Below are 15,112 nucleotides of genomic sequence, written 5' to 3' on the forward strand. Positions count from 1 at the left end.
CTTAGAATGTTTGAAGAATTCTTGCAATGTATAACAATGTAACTCTAATTGACAAAACCGATGTTCCATTGTAGTCTATCAGCTAAGAGACCGAATGGTTAAGTTTTTTAATCAAAACCAGTGGCATTATTTTGTCCTACTGCTATGTTAAAGTATTTAGAAAAGCTCTCTATTTAAATGAATAGCAAGCAATGAGTAATTGCAGTTTTCTGCAGTAAGCAAAAACCCCATTTCCAGAAAAAAACATGTGATTTGTATCTGTGCAAATCTTCAATCTGAACCACATTATGTGAATGTATAAACAATCTGTCTTTGCTTATTCTGGTTGATGTAAGAGCACAGAATTTTTTGAACCTCATATTAGTTGATTTTACAGCAGATTAATATCAAAATGGTACAAAAGAAGTAAAAGGAGTTTCCTCCCACATGGGTGACTAAAATAAATTTGCCTTATATACCAAACTGGCAGTATAAGAAGAAACTATATGGGAAGCCATTAAACTGAAATGGCTGTATTCTGTTGAAAACATAGTTTGTAGTATTTTCTTGCCCCCTGAATAGTAACTCCAGCCATAGCTTGTTGCTTGGAAACAAAAAGCCATTTCTGAAGGTGGACTGTAATCATTTGACATCAGGTTAACATCAGAAAGAGGTCGCATGGCGCAGATTATGTTTGGAATTTTGCACCGAAGGAATGATTGAAACATAGTTATTTGTGATTAGGGTTCTGATTAATAAAGATTAATTTGATTAAACAATGCATTTTGGCAGCACGGTTAGTGTAGTGGTTAGCGCAATGCTGTTACAGCACCAGTGTTAGGAGTTGATACATTCTCCCCGTTTCTGTATGAGTTTCCTCCAGGTTCTCCGGTTTCCTCTCACCCTTCTTAACGGACAGGGTTGCGGGCCAATGGGGCTTGTTACCGTTTCTGTGTCTAAATTTAACATTGGAAATTTTTAAAAAATTAAATACATTTTGAATATTGAGTGACAGCAGGAAGGGGAAGGTAGAAAAAGTTAAATAAAACAAAAAACTTTCAGCAAATGGATTAAAGTGCTGCAAGTTGTTGAAATGGCAAAAGTAAAGGCTTGTATCAGAATAGAACATAGAACAGTATGGCACAGGCCCTTCAGACCTCAATGTTGCACTGACCCATGTATTCCTTCCTAAAAAAAAGTACTAAACCCTCCCTATCCTGTAACCTTCTACTTTTCTTTTATCCATGTGCCTGTTTAAGAGTCTCTTAAATGCCCCTAATGTTTCACTCTCCACCACCATCCCTGGCAAGGATCCCATGACTCTCTGTGGTGGGCGGGGGAACCTACCCCTGATGTCTCCCCTAAACTTCCCTCCCTAAACTTTGTACATGCGTCCTCTGGTGTTTGCTGATCCTGCCCTGGGAAACAGATGCTGGTTGTCCACCCTATATCTATGCTTCTCATAATCTTGTAGACCTCTATCAAGTCTCCTCTCATCCTTCTACACTGCAAAGAGAAAAGTCCCAGCTCTGCTAACCTTGCCTCATAAGACTTGTTTCCCAATCCAGGCAACATCCTGGTAAATCTCCTCTGCATCCTCTCCATAGTTTCCACATTCTTTCTACAATGAGGTGACCAGAACTGAACACAATACTCTAAGTGTAGTCTTACCAGAAATTTGTAGATTTGCAACATGACCTCTCTACTCATGAAATCAATCCCCCTATTAATGAAGCCCAGCATCCCAGTGGCCTTATTAACTATTCTATCAACCTGTGCAGTGTCCTTGAGGGATGTATGGATTTGCACCCCAAGGTCCCTCTGTTCATCCACGCTCTTAAGTAACTGACCATTAACCCTGTATTCAGCCTTCTGGTTTGTCCTTCCAAAATGTATCACCTCACACTTATCTGGATTGAACTCCATCTGCCACTTTTCTGCCCAACTCTGCATCCTGTCTATATCCTCTTGTAACCTTTGACAACCTTCAGCTCCATCCACAATTCCTCCAACCTTTGTGTTATCTGCAAACTTACTGACACATCCTTCCACCTCTTCATCCCAGTCATTTATAAAAATTACAATGAGCAGGGGTCCCAAAACAGATCCCTGCAGCCCCTCCACTAGTCACCGACCTCCAGACAGAATACTTTCCTTCCACTATTACCCTCTGCTTTCTTCCTTCAAACCAATTTTTTATCCACACACAGCCACACACTGATCCCGTGCCTCATGACATTCTGTATGTCTCTCGTGAGGGACCTTGTCAAATGCCTTGCTAATATCCATGTAGACCACATATACCGCCTTGAGTGATGCACTTGTAATAGAGGAAATGTAGCAATAAAGTTTTACAACACATTGTGATTCTGTTTCCAAAGCAGGTCTATAGCAGTTAAGCATTCTCAGGCATTCTTAAAGGAACATAAAAGGGAATGAATACATATAAATATGTTCTTCTTTCTTGCTTTTAGTTTTTTGTGACACTTTTAGCATGAGCTACTTCTTTTGGGCTCTATTCAAACTTAATATGTAATTCAACAGTCTAATCAATTTATAGTTTGCAGATATGTGGTAGAATGTGGGGTTGATGATATGAACATGGAGAAAATGATGTGAATGAATGTATATTGACAATTGAAAGTCAGCATGAACTCTGGCTGCAAAACCTGTTCCTGAGCTGAATAGCTCAATGAATCCATGACTGTAACTCTGGTGCAGTGGGCATAGGTAGTTGGAGGTGAGACCTTTTTTTTTGCTGCATGTCTTCAGGATTTGATGCTTGGTATTGATGGACACAACTCTCCTTCCATTGTGTTCATAATAGTTTTCTGGAATACAGATGTATTCAATATAGATAATACGCAACTTTAAACGTTGCACTTTCTTAAGTGAAGTCTCCATGTAGTGCCAGTAACTTTCTATTTCTCAAATTATGTTATTCTTGTGTTTTTCATTCAAAGTATTTTCTATAATGTTGTTCAGCTACCCTTTAAGGTTAGGTCGCTGGCTTTAAGTAACACATACTAGTCTTAAGAGAGCTTGCTATGTGATATTCAGTAGTATGTCAAGACATGAAGCTAATGAAGTCAGCATGAGTGCTAACCCCAGTGGCTCCAGAAGCCTGAGGCAGGTGGTCCAGATCTCAAAGCTTATAGTAAGACAAGGAGCCTGGTTGCCTAGTAGACCATGTGTTTTATGTCAGGTCAGGTCTTGATTATCTAACACACTTTTCTTCCTTGACCAAAGGTTGTCCTAATGCATTGAAGGCAGTAGTGAATTTAATAAATGATGTCTACTTTCACTGAAAGATGGCTCCTGAGACATGGGAGGTAGTCCAGACTTTCCAGAGTTTTACTGCGAATCTTTTGTCAGAGGGCAGTGTGATGCAGCATGGGCAGATTTGATGACTTGCAGATGTTGAGTATAACACCTGTTCCCTCATAGGCTTCAATGAACAAGTAGACAATTACTTTGGGCTCAGCCTTTGGTGTGTGTACAAATGTAAATGTCATCTGCACATTTCAGTTCAGTCGCTAAGGTATGGTTAATCTTGATTCTTTAGTGTGGTCTCTGTGGGTTGAAGACTTTCTATTAGGTCTGAAGTTAGCTCCATTCCCATGGGAAATTGTGAGACTCATGTGGAACAAAGAACATTACAGCACACTACAGGCTCTTCAGCCCATGATGTTGTGCTGACCTCTATCAACCTATTCAACAATCTGAACCATCCTCTTTTTCCTGCATCCATGTGCCCGACTAAATGCCCCTATTGTACCAGCCACAAGACTTGAAGATAAGCGAGGTATGATCAATCTCAATGAACTGCCTAAGTAGCACTAACTACACATGCCAATCATGTAAATGACCATCTGAATCAAAATGTCTGTGGTGAATGTGCACAACGTTTGCCCAGTTTCCAGGGACTATCAATTTTAACATCAACACAATTCAGAAAAGAGGAAATTGAAGGGAAAAAACAAAACTAATTGATATTGATAAATGCAGCTAATGAATGGTATTTGCTTTTAAAACTCTTGAGTGAAGGAATTAAAGATCATTGAGCTTGAAGTTCCCCCCCAAAATCTCTCTTTCTAAATTGAACAGAGCACCATATCTTCATAAATTTCAACAGATGAGAACAAAATGACCGAGGTTCAAGATCTCACACAGTAAATCCAAAGCCAGATTCAAAAGGGGAAATTTTGTGTGGAAGATCAGCCACAGTCTTTTACTCAGTATTTATTGAAGTTACCTCTTGAATAAGCCACTGATCAGAGGGAGAAATGCAAGTATGATTTTCCTATAAATTCTATGTTAAGCATGTCGCTCCCCAAAAATCAGATATTTCGTCATTTAAGAGGTCTGAGTCTTTGTGGATCAAAAGTGCAGAGGCTGCCTGAGGCTATTTGCATTAGAAAGGATGTATTGTTGGAGGTTCTAGGATGTTTTAGAAGAATCCTTGAGTGTTGGCCAGATCAGGGTTTATCAAAGGTCCCGCACACATGGTATCATAATAGGGCTTTGCCATAAAAGGAATTTTATAGGATGTGCTATAAAAGGACGCATGTATTAAGTAATGTAACCATAGCATTACTGTGATGTCCCTGGGCTCTTATACTGCTGAGGCCATCATAACTTCCAGTTTAATCTAAGTTTTAGCAATTAAATTGAATGGCTTGAATGAGTTCTGATTATGTAATTTTCATTTGCTCAGTCATAAAGAATTATTGACCATCACCTCTTAAGTGGCATGAGACACAAACAAAATGTGGTTCCAATACAAAACTTGCTTGGGAAAAAACTGGGCCTAATCAATGTTTTGAAACACAGAAGGAGAAAGAAATCATTTTGAAACACAATAGAGTTCCTGACAACACTGGAGCTAATCATTTATGTTAAAAACTCACAATTTTGAGAGAAGAGTTTTAAGAACTTGTGGGGTGTGAGATTAAATTTACTCCATATGGCAAAAACACTGACCTGCCAAGTAAAAGAAGCAGATCTCCGAAAATTTAGTGTTCAGTTTGTTTTACTCATAGCTCAAGAAGGGTCATGCAGACTTCAGCAGGTATGTACAGTCAAATAAAAATCTGTTGTGTCCACTATGGTAGAGTGAATTATCGGGTTAGTTCTGATTTGTTATGTTTGTAAAACTTTCATCCAAAGGTCAGATAATAAAGAGCTGTGCTGTGGGATGACTTGCAAGATTGGTGTACCTGTACTACAGCAGATGCTTTGCAGGACAGTGTATTTCAGTTGTAGCTTGTCCCGCACAACTCCTATCACACTCCCACACTGCCTTTATTCTTCTGTGATCAATGTATCAGGAAGAAAGGATCCATTTTCATGGGGTCCACCTGAAGGCTAATATTTGACATTGCCCAGTTGTGTCACATCCTTAAAAGCGTACAAGTTGAGATGGAAAGACATCAAACATCTGCTTGTATATCTCTGGGTAGCATTTTTTTTTTGAGCAGCCAATCTTCACAGGGGCTACAGCACGTTTAAGTAAAAGCTTTGTTTTTTTTTCACAGCACATTACATACATATTTTCAAATATTTTTATGTAGTTGGAAGGAAAGAAGTATGGAAGAAACCAAAACTTTGACTGCTTCACAGGGAATGGAGCCCATAAACTTTGAGCAGAGTCCTAAGGGGGGCACAGTCAATAAAGGTTGAGAATATTTTACAGGTTCCCATGAAAATGATGGTATCGATCGGTATGAAAGTAGAAATTTCACAATTAATGAGCATCATTCCGAGAGTTCTTGCTGAAGCCTGAGATAATGGTAAATGTGAATCAACTCTAATTAGGATTACAGTATCTAACACTGCTAAGATCATTGTAGATATTTTTCCATTCATGTTAAGAAGGTGCTGTCTATCTTTCTCGAGCTTCTATGACAAATTCTATAAATGTAAGGTATAGATTAGTTCAATGTAACTATCTGCATCAATTATATTTAACACCTCAAAAAATGAATAAAATTAAATTGGATTTATCAGATAAATGTTTTAGATGTGGTTTAGAGATGTTTTAGAGACAGGAACCTTTTTACACTCTACTTGGTCATCTTCTAAAATAAGGTATATTTGGATGGACTTAGGACATTTTTTAGAACAATTACTAGATCTGTATTTCCACAAAATTCAGACCTACTTTTATTAGGAAATATAGAAAGAACAAGACCCAAGTTAAAATGATCATTTTATCAAGTGAAATTTATTAAAATAGCATTAGTGGTGGCAAGGAAGTGCATTGCAGTGACTTGGAAATCAGATATATATTTAGGTATGGAGAGATGGAATGCAGAAATTCAAAGTTGTATTTCTTTGGAGAAAATTACATATAATTTGAGAAATAAAAATTCCTGCCTTTTTACAAGTTTGGAACCCGTGTCTGAAAAGTATAGGGGTAAATATGTAAAATTTATGTCTGCATGTTAACACCTGTGATCATCTTCTTCCCCATAATGGTTGCACAAATACAGTAGGATCCCAGTGTGTGAACCGACCCTTCGTGCAATCCAGGAAATTATTTTTCTCTCTTTCCTATATTTTATATATCTATTTTTCTTTTTGTAATATTTCTGAGTGGGAGGGGTATAAGGAGGGAGGGAGGGGAGGGTAAGGATAGGGTAAAACCAGCATGTAATATGAGCTGTGCTTTGGAGTCAGAGCAGGGTCTGATGTCACTGTTGTGCATCCTTGAGGGAGAGAACTTCATGGATAGAATGTGGTCACACTGCAGCTTAATTCCCTGTGGGGAGAGAGGATATTGTCAGACAGACTGGAGGAACAGGCAGATAGTGCTGGAGTCCTCTGAGTTGATCACTCACAGATTTTCCCTTTTGGATACTATTGTAGGTGATGGCTCTTCAGTGAAATGTAGTCAAAGTTTGGAACATGACAACATGAGGGGCTCAACTGAAAGGAGAGGAATAAAATTGAAAGATCTGTAGTGAGAAGAACTTCATTAGTCAGGATAGATATGTGTTTCTATGGCTGTAAATGTGACTGTTATTTTTTTACTGCTAAGGACAAAAGAGAAGCTAATTAACCAGAGGTTGTTCAGACTAACAGTCGTGTTCCATATTGTTAGGAATGGCATAGATAAAAGAGGATGAGATCCTTCAGACTTACTTCAGTAAGCTCAGAAAGTGGTTAGAAAATGGGACCTCTAAAGTTGCAATCTCAGTTACTCCTTATAGATAGAAAAAAAAGAGGATAGAATAGGTGAATGGCTGGTTGGAAAGATGATATACGATGGAACCGACAGATGGGACAAATTGGACAGTTGTACCTCAGCAGAGTTGGAACCAATGGGAATTAGAGCTAATGCAGAGGATTTTAATGAGCTTGGCAAAAGGATAGGAACTTGAAAGGAAATCAGGAAGAATTTGGGGAAAGTCCAATTAGAAAGTGATAAGCAAGTTTATTAAGGCCATAAACAAAGTGAAGCAGAAAATGGGCCAAAGTAGAGAAAAACATGTTAAAATTATGAAATTAAAGGTACTGATTGTACACAACATTCACAACAAAGTAGATGAATTAATATGAAATAGAAGTAAGCACCTGGAATTGTTCTGTAAATTATAAATTTAGAGATACAGCACAGTAACAGGTCATTCTGGCCCATGAGCCTGTGCTGCCCAATTAACCTACACCCCTGGTACGTTCGAATGGTAGGAGGAAGCTGGAGGACCCGGGGAAAACCCACGCAGTCATGGGGAGAATGTATAAAGTCCTTTCAGACCATGTGGGATTCGAACCCTAGTCCTGATCGCTGGTGCTGTAAAGGCGTAGGAAGGGTAGGAAATATCTATTTATGAAAAGAAAGGAAGAGATAATAGGAAGCTTCCAACCTATTAGCTTATTAGAGTTGGCATTACTAATGAAAGTAAAATAATGTTTGACAGATCTGTTGGAATTCTTTGAGAAAGTAATTAGCAGTACAGGTAAAGAGGAACCAGACTATGTGATGACTTTCGATTTTATTTGAAGGGATTCATTAAGGTCCTATGCAGATGACTGGTTGAGAAATAGAGGATTTGAGATAATATAGTGACAGGGATTGAGATTTGGTTATTGGACAGAATATGTACACCAGTCCTCCTCAGATTGTCAGGCTGTGTCAAGTTGGGTACTTCAGGGATTGGTGCTGACACCCCAGCTATTCATGGTCTATATCAATGATTTAATTGAGGAATCCAAATGTCACGTTTCCAAGTTTACTCATGATAATAAGATAGGTAGGATTGTGATTATGAAGGAGGATGTGCAAAGATTTTGGTGGGATATGGATAAGCTGAGTGGGTGAAAATGTGCAAATGGAAAATTACTGTATATGATAAAAGTGAAGCCATTCATGTTGGTGATCATAAAACAGAAAAGTGATTTTTAAAAAATTGGTGGGAGATTGAGTGGTGTTGATATTCAAATGACCAAGATAATTTTGTATAAAAGATACTGTATTTTTTCCCCAAATATGAGAGAATTTGAATGAAGAAGTAATGAAGTCTCCCTGAAACTAGAGTAGCTCTGGAGAGAACATTGAGTGCAGTTTTGGTCTCCTTCCCTCAAAAAAGAGGGAGTACAGTGAAGATTTAGTAGATTGGTTCAAAGTTATTTTTGACATATGAGATTGGAATTGTATTCTTTAGAGTGTAGAAGAATGAGTGATTTCATCAAAACATACAACATTCTTAAAGGCTTTGAAGTGGAAATGGAGGGATTTCCCTTGGTTGAGAAAGCTGGGAGCAGCAATTTGGGACTAAGAGGAGGAGGTGACGCAGGTTTGGGGTTTTCTATATTGTGGGCTGCAAAAACATACATTTTCTACATTTAGGATAGAAATCAATAGATTTCTGGACATTGGGGTAATCAATATAGGGATAATGAGAGAAAATGGACTGAAATAAAATGTTAGCCATAATATTAATGAAGAGTGGAACAGACTCAAAGAGTCAGATGGTCCGCTCATATTCTTATTGTTTATCTTTTTAATATAATTTGTACAATGTCCAGGTGTACTGTGTATTTCACATCCAGGTCAGGTCTTCACAATATTTTTACTTCAAGTGGACTTAGCTGAACATATCCCAGCCTAGAGTGTGTTGAATCCACCTCAACTAAGTTCCCTTTGAGTAATGTTCCCTTTAAGCCATTGCTGAGCCTGTGATCTACGCTCAACCTTTGCACAGAACAGCAATCTTTCAGTCAATTGACAACCCTCTACCACACTTCAAAATATCCATCTACTGTTCAATTCCCACACCACAACCACTATCAAACTGCTTCTAAAACTGTTTCATAATGATCCCTGTCAGGCTTCCCTAGGATTGATAATCCTGCCACTCAACCACACCCCTACCCCCAAATCCTGTCAACATTTTGGTTTTTGCAGTGTTCAGTGGAGCAGTTCCTGTTCCATGCAGTGATCTTGACTGGATATTTTTTGGTGGTCAGTATGTGGAAGTTGGTGAGGGATGTTGCTGACATACTGACGTTCCTCAGGCTTCTGAAGAAGTAGAGACACTAATCCACCTTCTTGGCCATCACATCTTTGTGAGGGCAGGTGAACTCAACCCCTATTCCGGAAGGTTATGACCACCTCTTTAACATTTCTGATCTTGAGAGAGAGAGAGAGAGAGAGAGAGAGAGAGAGATTGTCTTACAGATAGTTCTCTATCTCCCTTCTATATTCTGACTTTATTGTTTCAGATCCAGCCTTTGATGGTGGTGCCATCTGCAAAGAAAGATAGAGTTCGGAAGAGGTTTAGTCAATCAATCATGGATATGAAGGGGGTATAGTTGGGGGATAAATAAGCAGCTTTGCAGGGAACTAGTGTTAAAAGTGCTTGTTCAGAAAATATTCTCACCAATCCTCATTGATTGAGGTCTACAGGACAGGAAGTTCTGGATCCAGTTGCAGAGGCTTTCCTGAGGTCAAGGTCTCAGAGTTTGGGTCTGAGTTTATTTGGGACTATGGTGTTGAAAGCAGAGTTGTAGTCAATCTCTAGAGTGGTCTAATTTTGGTGTGTTTGTTACCCAGATATCAAGGGGGGGGGGGGTGGGGGGGGGGGTAAGTGGATGGCCAGGGAAATGTTGCCTGCTGTGGACTTGTGGAGTTAATATGAGACATGATTGGCTTCTCAAAGCATTTCATAATGGTGGATGTCAGAGCTACTGGGTGATGGTTATTTAAGCCTGTTTTATCTGTTTCTTCTATATGTTCTAAACAGTTCTAAAACTAAATACTGGCCATTAAAATTTATAGCTAATTAGTGTCACGTTCACTAGTTTAATAACAGTGCCTCATTGCTCTGGTTCGCAGCTGAATGTGGCTTAATTAAAGCAAAATTAACCAAACCTTCCAAGTTCTGTCTGAACTCAATGTGAATGAAATTTGAATGGCTTCTCCAATGGATGTGTAATCCATAAATTAGTTTTATAACAGACAATTTTGGAACCTAACCCATTGTATTTTCATGGCCTTTCATGGCCTTTCATGAAAGACCCCAACAATGAAGACGCTGTTTACATCCGGTACCGCACGGATGGCAGTCTCTTCAATCTGAGGCGCCTGCAAGCTCACACCAAGACACAAGAGAAACTTGTCCGTGAACTACTCTTTGCAGATGATGCCGCTTTAGTTGCCCATTCAGAGCCAGCTCTTCAGCGCTTGACGTCCTGCTTTGCGGAAACTGCCAAAATGTTTGGCCTGGAAGTCAGCCTGAAGAAAACTGAGGTCCTCCATCAGCCAGCTCCCCACCATGACTACCAGCCCCCCCACATCTCCATCGGGCACACAAAACTCAAAACGGTCAACCAGTTTACCTATCTCGGCTGCACCATTTCATCAGATGCAAGGATCGACAATGAGATAGACAACAGACTCGCCAAGGCAAATAGCGCCTTTGGAAGACTACACAAAAGAGTCTGGAAAAACAACCAACTGAAAAACCTCACAAAGATAAGCGTATACAGAGCCGTTGTCATACCCACACTCCTGTTCGGCTCCGAATCATGGGTCCTCTACCGGCACCACCTACGGCTCCTAGAACGCTTCCACCAGCGTTGTCTCCGCTCCATCCTCAACATCCATTGGAGCGCTCACACCCCTAACGTTGAGGTACTCGAGATGGCAGAGGTCGACAGCATCGAGTCCACGCTGCTGAAGATCCAGCTGCGCTGGATGGGTCACGTCTCCAGAATGGAGGACCATCGCCTTCCCAAGATCGTATTATATGGCGAGCTCTCCACTGGCCACCGTGACAGAGGTGCACCAAAGAAAAGGTACAAGGACTGCCTAAAGAAATCTCTTGGTGCCTGCCACATTGACCACCGCCAGTGGGCTGATAACGCCTCAAACCGTGCATCTTGGCGCCTCACAGTTTGGCGGGCAGCAGCCTCCTTTGAAGAAGACCGCAGAGCCCACCTCACTGACAAAAGGCAAAGGAGGAAAAACCCAACACCCAACCCCAACCAACCAATTTTCCCTTGCAACCGCTGCAATCGTGTCTGCCTGTCCCGCATCGGACTGGTCAGCCACAAACGAGCCTGCAGCTGACGTGGACTTTTTACCCCCTCCATAAATCTTCGTCCGCGAAGCCAAGCCAAAGATACATTGTATTTTAAAACCAAGCAAAATAAAGACTCTTTTGGCCACTGGCTTTGAGGTATCTCCTGCATAAAATGAACATCTGTTTAAGGTTGTCTGTTTCCTATTATATTGGGATTATTGATATGGTTATAATTAGTTCAACCACAAATAGTTTTGAAGTCATATGCCATTAATTTATTATCCACAATTCCAAAGTTCCATCTCACATAAGGTTGCAGCTGATCATGTTGCCACTAAAATGCAGCCAACGATGCTTCCAATTTCTGAAAAACTTTGAGTGTTGTGAGAACTGACATCATCAAGCTGAACAATGACTGGCAGAATATGAAAATAAACAAAGCTATTTGATAGAAAAATTAATACTTGAAAAACTATTCTGTTTCGCATTGATTGATCAAGCTTTGAGTGACCTACTCTGATTAAATGACTAGTTGGAGTAAAGTTTCAACTCAATTGTCACAGTCAAAAGCTGTAAAAACACACAGAAATGCTGGAGGGATTCAGCCAGACTGGCAGAAGATAAAGATAGATTACCGATGTTTCGTGTCTGAGGCCTTCTTCAAGGAATAAGCAAAGAATAGGAAAGGGTAGGAATAAAGACTGAAGACTGGCCAGGAGAGGTGTCCAGACCAACATAATGTGTTAATTGGATATGGTAAGAGGAGAAATGAGAATTTATTTTAGCTTTGAAAGGAGACAGAGGAAAAAGGGAAGAGAGAGTGAGAGAGACAGCTGAGAGAAAGGCAATAGGGGGAAGAAGGAGGGGGATGATGTTTATGCCATCTGGTTGGAGGGGCCCAGATGGAAGATGAGTTTGTTGTTCCTCCAATTTGCCGCTTTGTATGTGAGAAGACATCCCACTGTTATCACAAAGAATATTATTTACATTTCAAAATTAGGTTAATTTCTGCAAATTTGTTTAATTAACGAGTTACAAACTTGTTAAAAATGAGCTAGCATTGACCTAGCACTGGGATTAATGCTTTGTAAGGTCATTCCTTGTCCAACCAACCTTGCAAAATTTGATGAATAAATTGAAAGAGATGTCCTGCGAACTAGTCGAACAGTGAATGGCATGATATTGTTGTTGCCACAGAATCATTCCTTTCACCCAAAGTCCCAGATTCCCTCTTCTTTCTTCTTTCTTTGGTTTGGCTTCGCAGACGAAGATTTATGGCGGGGTATGTCCACGTCTGCTGTAGGCTCATTGGTGACTGACAAGTCCGATGCGGGACAGGCAGGCACGGTTGCAGCGATTGCAACGGAAAATTGGTGGGTTGGGTTTGGGTGTTGGGTTTTTCCTCCTTTGTCTTTGTCAGTGAGGTGGGCTCTGCGGTCTTCTTCAGAGGAGGTTGCTGCCCGCCGAACTGTGAGGCGCCAAGATGCACGGTTGGAGGCGAGATCAGCCCACTGGCGGTGGTCAATGGGGCAGGCACCAAGAGATTTCTTTAAGCAGTCCTTGTACCTCTTCTTTGGTGCACCTCTGTCTCGGTGGCCAGTGGAGAGCTCGCCATATAACATGATCTTGGGAAGGCAAAGGTTCTCCATTCTGGAGACGTGACCCACCCAGCACAGTTGGGTCTTCAGCAGCGTGGATTCGATGCTTGCGGACTCTGCCAGCTCGAGTACTTCGATGTTGGTGATGAAGTCACTCCAATGAATGTTGAGGATGGAGCGGAGACAGCGCTGATGGAAGCATTCTAGGAGCCGTAGGTGATGCCAGTAGAGGACCCATGATTCAGAGCCGAACAGGAGCGTGGGTATGACAACGGCTCTGTACACGCTGATCTTTGTGTGTTTCTTCAGGTGGTTGTTTTTCCAGATTCTTTTGTGTAGTCTTCCAAAGGCGCTATTTTCCTTGGCGAGTCTGTCGTCTATCTCTTTGTCGATCCTTGCATCAGATGAAATGGTGCAGCCGAGGTAGGTAAACTGGTTGACCGTTTTGAGTTCTGTGCGCCCGATGGAGATATGGGGGGGGCTGGTGGTCATGGTGGGGAGCTGGCTGATGGAGGACCTCAGTTTTCTTCAGGCTGACTTCCAGGCCAAACATTTTGGCAGTTTCCGCAAAACAGGACGACATGCGCTGGAGAGCTGGCTCTGAATGGGCAACTAAAGCGGCATCATCTGCAAAGAGTAGTTCACGGACAAGTTGATCTTGTGTCTTGGTGTGAGCTTGCAGGCCCCTCAAATTGAAGAGACTGCCATCCGTGCGGTACCGGATATAAACAGCGTCTTCATTATTGAGGTCTTTCATGGCTTGTTTCAGCATCATGCTGAAGAAGATAGTAAAGAGGGTTGGTGCGAGGCCGCAGCCTTGCTTCACGCCGTTGTCAATGGAGAAGGGTTCGGAGAGTTCATTGCTGTATCTGACCCGACCTTCTTGGTTTTCGTGCAGTTGGATAACCATGTTGAGATTCATCATTACTGAATATGTCCTGTCCCAGATGTGCTGACAACCAATGATATTTTGGGAAGGATTTCCTTGGAATCCTAGATTGAACGTTATTAAGTCTAATGACATGAGTCAAACATAGGCAAGGAAGCCATTTCTGATTTTCTCCATTCTGTGCAATAGTTGAAAGGAGGACTGAGATTATTAAGGACATGTAATGCTCGGCATCTCAGAGATTTTACATGGAGTGAGTAAAATTTGCCAAACCATGGTTTCTGTGCAAGTGGTTCCTCTAGGCTGGCCATTCTATTTTAACATAATCACTGGTATTTTAAGGAAGGGATCTACCGATTATTGAGAATGAAAATGTTGTTGGAAGCTCCTCTTTTGACACGCTTTTTAATCATTGACCTCTTCACAGCTGGTCAGCAGAGTTTTGGTCTGACTTGCCAGTTATAGGATCCATTACCTCTCTGGTTATTGTACCTGCTTTTTTGCTGTTAAGCACATATCTCGTTGTTGAAGCTTCTTCAGGTTAGTACTTCTCCTAGTTTCACTGGTTCAAATTAAGGCACACTCTTCTGTGCTCCTGTTTGGAGTGCTTCCCCATGCTTGAATGCAATGTAAGTTACTGACCAGGAGAAAAAAAGTCCCACAAGGGCTTTAGAATTTTACTTAAATAGCTTATTATAAAATTTATAATATTATTTTTAAAAAGCAGTCTAAACAAAAAAATCTACCTGGTTTATTAATGATGATCAGAGGAGGAAATGCACTTTCCTTACCCAATCTGGGTTATTCCATTCAGACCCCACAGAAATGGTTCTTAATGACCCTCTAAAGTGGAACACGGTGAGCCACTGTAACTCAGCTGCATCATAAGAATAAAAATGAACTTCTGCACTGAATTCAGGCATGCTAAGATTATTTCTGGTCTTGTTGACTTTGTAAGATCCTTCACGTGCATCTGGGAATGTGTCTAAATTAGGAGAGCAGATGTACAGTCTATTTAATAAACTGCCTGCCGTGTTTATATTCAGAGAATCGTAGCTTCCAGGCATTGTGTCAGATTTTTCCATGATGTCCTGCTGCACTGCACACAAAGTTGGGGG

General features: G+C 40.8%; 1 protein-coding gene across 15 annotated transcripts in view; it reads left to right on the forward strand.

The window, feature by feature from the left end:
* The window catches only part of ripor3 (RIPOR family member 3), a 186,002-nt gene that overhangs the window by 95,457 nt on the left and 75,433 nt on the right, over positions 1 to 15,112 (forward strand). The gene's annotated exons all lie outside the window — the stretch shown is intronic.

The sequence above is a fragment of the Narcine bancroftii genome, chromosome 6, assembly GCF_036971445.1.
Source record: "Narcine bancroftii isolate sNarBan1 chromosome 6, sNarBan1.hap1, whole genome shotgun sequence".
Lineage (NCBI taxonomy): Eukaryota > Metazoa > Chordata > Chondrichthyes > Torpediniformes > Narcinidae > Narcine > Narcine bancroftii.